The sequence below is a fragment of the Myotis brandtii genome, unplaced genomic scaffold (genome assembly GCF_000412655.1).
Source record: "Myotis brandtii unplaced genomic scaffold, ASM41265v1 scaffold120, whole genome shotgun sequence".
Lineage (NCBI taxonomy): Eukaryota > Metazoa > Chordata > Mammalia > Chiroptera > Vespertilionidae > Myotis > Myotis brandtii.
In genome coordinates this window covers 2,861,629-2,866,895 of record NW_005354174.1, presented here as the reverse complement: position 1 = coordinate 2,866,895, position 5,267 = coordinate 2,861,629, and the positions used below count along the sequence as shown (strand labels likewise).

Here is a 5,267-nt window from a genome sequence, read left to right as displayed (position 1 = left end):
TCCCTCTCCCTTCCACTCTATCAAATCAGTAAAAAAAAAAATTTTTTTAATGGTCAAGAGAGACCCTGCAGTAGATGCGAGTGCCAATGGAGGAGTGCCAGGTTGAATAGTTTGTTCTGAGCTGAAAGTCTTACGACTTCAGTAGGTGTCTAAACTCAAGACATTAAAAACAAGAACCAAAACTGTTAGGCAATAATATGACATAATCATTTCAGTAACAAGGAAAATATAAATAGCAGTCTGAGACCAGGCACCAAAACAAGGTCAGAGCTAAAACGGTCAGATCCAAGAGTCAGAGATCAGAATGCAGAGAGCAGTGGTGCCAGATGAGTACTAGAAATATCAGAGGGAACACTCTGTAAAGTACATGATTGTCTGACCACTATACACCTAAAACTAATACAAAATAATGTTGAATGTAAACTGTAATTGAAAAAAAACTTACGTTGTACATCAACTGTAATTGAAAAAAATTATTAAAGAAAAAATTTAAAAAAAAATTTTTAATATATTTTATTGATTTTTTACAGAGAGGAAGGGAGAGAGATAGAGAGTTAGAAACATTGATGAGAGAGAAACATCGATCAGCTGCCTCCTGCACATCTACTGGGGATGTGCCCACAACCAAGGTACATGCCCTTGCCCGGAATCGAACCTGGGACCTTTCAGTCCGCAGGCCGATGCTCTATCCACTGAGCCAAACCGGTTTCAGCTAAAAATTTTTTTAAAGAAGGCTGAGAGCATACCAACACAATTCATAAAGCCACTAGTGATGTTAGTGGCTTTGGACTGTTCTCTGGACTGTTCTGAATGCTAATTCAAGGCTTGAGATTCTGTATTTAAAATGAAATAAACTCAGTTGTGGTTTATTAAACCTCATCAACAAAAGAGTTGATAATTTAAATTAAGAGAAAAAGAAAAACTCACGAAGGAAATGATTGCAGGGAAAAGAATGACAGAGTCAATCCCTTGAATTTGCCCACAGCATCTTCAACCCCATGAAAGTGGAGAATTTGTGAGAGAACATGGTTATCAGCAGTGTCCAAAATAGGACATTGAGAAGGCAGGGCCTGGGAAAGGACTGCATTTGGTTTAGAAGGAGGCCTCCTTAACTGTGGTTCACTTATCTCTCTAGTTGATGGAAATGATACCAGATTGCAAAAGGCTGAAGAGGACTGAATAGTACTAAATGAGGCTAGTAAAAATCAGCCACTTATTCAAAGGAATTGGAGAACCAGGACATTTGAAAAGACAGCAGTATCAAGTGAGTTGTGTTCTAAATGGGGACTGGCTTATAAATGTGTGAAAATGAGAAGGAGCTATTGGAGAGAGATTGGAGATATTGGAGAGAGAGGATATGTGAGAAAAGATCTCTTTTAAGACTGAATGGGTTGTATTTTTCAACAAATATTTATGAATGCCTGCCATGCCAGGCACCTGGCTGATAACTGTGAACCATACAGAACAATTCCTGCCCTCCTTAGGGCTTTTGGTCTTGTTAGTAAGTAATTGAGCTGAGAAAAGGAGGAAGCAGTATCTTTTTTTCTTATATTCCAGGGTAGCATCCTATATAATAAAAGCTTAATATGGTGAGTGTCCAACCGTTTGTATGACCATTTGACCAGTCGCTATGACACACAGTGACCACCAGGGGGCAGATGCTCCAACCAGTAGGTTAGCTTGCTGCTGGGGTCCGGCCGATCGGGACTGGATGAGACAGGCCAGACATGCCCTGGAGCCCTCCTGCAGTCCCTCCCAGGCCCCGATCGTGCACCGGTGGGGTCCCTCAGCCTGGCCTACGCCCTCTTGCAGTCAGGAATCTCTCTCACAGTCTAGGATACCTCGCTCCTTACCGCTTAGCTTACTGCTCCTTAGTGCTGCCACAGAGGCAGGAGAGGCTCCCACCACTGCCACTGCGCTCTCCATCTGTGAGCCCGGCTTCTGACTGAGTAGCACTCCCCCTGTGAGAGCACACTGACCACCAGGGGGCAGACACTAAACACAGGAGCTGCCCCTTGGTGGTCAGCGTGCATCATAGTGACCGGTTCTTCCACTGGTCTTTCCGCCATTCGGTTGATTTGCATATTAGGGTTTTATTATATAGGATTATTGATTGTAGTCCCTATGCCAGTGATGGCGAACCTATGACACGCGTGTCAGAGGTGACACGCGAACTCATTTTTTTGGTTGATTTTTCTTTGTTAAATGGCATTTAAATATATAAAATAAATATCAAAAATATAAATCTTTGTTTTACTATGGTTGCAAATATCAAAAAATTTCTATATGTGACACGGCACCAGAGTTAAGTTAGGGTTTTTCAAAATGCTGACATGCCGAGCTCAAAAGCTTCACCATCACTGCCCTATGCTGTACTTTTGATGTAGTGCATTTTTAAAGATTATTCTTGCTGCTGAGTAGATATAGATTGGAAGGGGACAGGATGGAAATAGATATAGAGCCGTGGAAGTGAAGATGGAGAGAGCGGCTGGATTTGAGATCTATTTTAGAGGTAGGACCAATGGACTTTGTGGGTAAAGGAAGGGGGAAAACTCTTAATTGGTAGGTTTGGCTTATACAACTGAATAGTTGGATGGTGGAGCCAGTTACTGAGATGAGAAAGAAATGTGTTTCTGGAGGGAATATGAAAAATTTCAATTCCAGTCACTCTTTGAAAAGCAATATCCAGAGCCCAAGTATGCATGCTTTAAGTTCTACCGAATAACAACTCTGACCCTACTTTGGAAAGAGGAATAAAGTTAACATGTATCCAGTATCTTTTGTATGCCAGGTATTATTACACCTATTATCTTATTTAATATTTACCACAATCTTGTGAAATAAGTGATATTATCTCTGATTTATAGATTAGGAAATGGAAGCTCAGATGGGTTGGGTGACTCACACAGATTGAACAGCTAGTAAGGTGACAAACCTATTTATGCAAAACCTTGAACTTGGTCTTCGAATACCAAGTTCAAAGCTGTTTTCACCACACAACACTGCTGTACCCAGGCTTGTTCTTTCTACATGATCTTTGTCACTGAACTTCTTAAATATGATCATAGGAAGAGTGTGTTAAAAGAAATCCAATTATTTCTCACATGTCATTGTTTTCCTTTTTCTTCCAAATAAAACTTTTGATTAAACAAATTAATATTTAATATACATAAGTGCTGGGCCTCTCCCAACTATTGTATGGCGTTAAACAGAGGGTAGTTTTTTTCCCCACTTCCTTATTTTAACCATTTCACCATTTTATGAAAAAAAGAAATTTGAGTTTTAAAAACTCCGAAAATTTTACCTTTCAGTCTTCTGTGGTCTTTGAAGTCAAATATTAAAGTTTACCAACGATGAAACTATACTTCTGTATATTTAAGTAAAAGTTCTGATGAACTATTAACTTTTTACAGGCTCCTTCATAGCTGATTCACTTCCCTTTTTCTTGGGTATATCCCTTTAGTCATCATGTTTAGGTCAGATGATTCCAAAGAAAAACATTTGGGTGGCTTTGCAAAATGTAACAGGATACACCCGGTCCTATTAATCACTAACAGCAATCATGAACCTATCAAAAAGTTAGACAAATGATATCATCTTAGTAGAAAAATACCTCTCGGGTCAAATGGGAAATGCTGAGAACAACTATAGCAACATTTTTCTCAGGAAAACGTCTTTTTCTAAATCAGCTTTGGGAATAACTTCTCCCAAATAACTTATTTTTTGAAAATTACCAGAACTACAGTACTTCACACTCATTAGAATGACTACTATGAGAAAAATCCAGAAAATTACAGATGTTGACAAGGTTGTAGAGAAATTAAAACTCTTGTGCACTGCTGGCGGGAATGTAAAATAATATGACTTCTAAGAAAAAAGAGAATAGGGTGATTCCTCAAAGAATTTAAAATAGAATTACCATATGATCAGTAATTGGGTACATACACAAAAGAATTGAAAGCAGGGACTTTTCCGGTACAGCAGGTTCGTAGCTTTATTCACAATAGTCAGGGAGGCGTGTAAGCAACCCAAGTGTCCATTGACAGATGAATGGACAAACAAAATGTGGTATACATGTAGTGGAATATTATTCTTGTACATGCGGAGTGTATAAAGCTGTGGTTGGGCCCTACCATCAGGAATATCATATTTTAGAGAGAAAGACTTAAGAGTTTAGTAGTCCAAGGACAACCTCTAACTTGGCATCTTATGTTACTACCCTATTATTAATCTAAAAATTATAGTAAAAGTTGCCTTATGAGGACATATTTATATAGTAAAGTATTCCTTCAATCAAAATTAAATAATTAGGTATCTTCTATGTACCAGGCACTATTCCAGATGTTGGGAATTTAATAAGAAATAAGATGCAGTTCCTATTTTCAAGGGATTGGTGGGGCATTCTTATTTAGAAGGCTTTTATTCTTACTTATTTTATTTTATTTTTTCACCTGAGGGTTTGTTTTTATTGATTTTAGAGAAAGGGCAAGGGAGAGAAACATCAATGTGAGAGAAATATCAGTTGCCTCCCATATGCACCCCAACCAGGGATGGAACCCACACCTGGGCATGTGCTCTGACTAGAATCGAACCCAAGATCCTTCCCTTTTTTAAAATATATCTTTATTGATTTGATTTCAGAGAGGAAGGGAGAGAGAGAGAAACATCAAAATGAGAATTATTGATGGGCTGCCTCCTGCATGATCTGGGATCGAGCCTGCAATCCGGACATATGCCCTGATGGGGAATCGAACTGTGACCTCTGGTTCATAGGTTGATGCTTAACCACTGAGCCACCAGCGTGCCCAAGATCTTTCCATGCACTGGGACAATGCTTCAACCGAGCCACACTGGGCAGGACCTAAAGGTTGTTTTTATTCCCCTCCTGGAGGGGCGAGTGTCCCCAGGTGGTTTTTTCACAAGCTACGGTAGGCACCCACAGTGTTGTCAAGAGTGTTGTGTTAGGAAAATATCCAGCTTTGTCTAAGAGGAAGTAGAAGCGTCGGCCTTTGCCCTTTAGAGGCACCATGGCAGGGACTTCACCCCGGTGGGCCACGCAGGATACTTGGTTCAAGGGAACAGTGAATTGCGCACCCAAGCCAAAGGGGGCGTGAGTGGTGAGGGTCACCTGCTTCCCTCCAGCCTGCAGTATCACCGAACCAGAGCGGAGGGAGAAGAGACGTCCAGCGGCCAGGACCAGGGTACCGATGGCGTCGCAGCCCACGGCCAGGCTGTAGCGCCAGAGCGCGGAGCGCACGTCCACACGG

The 5,267-nt window shown here is 40.7% G+C and overlaps 1 protein-coding gene across 1 annotated transcript in view; it reads left to right on the top strand.

Moving 5' to 3' along the window:
* YPEL2 (yippee-like 2) overlaps positions 1-5,267 on the top strand; it is a 92,986-nt gene that overhangs the window by 1,423 nt on the left and 86,296 nt on the right. The window contains exon 2 of the mRNA XM_005858581.2: positions 1,136-1,264. The gene's annotated coding sequence lies outside the window, so the exon portion shown is untranslated. The remainder of the gene's footprint in view (positions 1-1,135; positions 1,265-5,267) is intronic.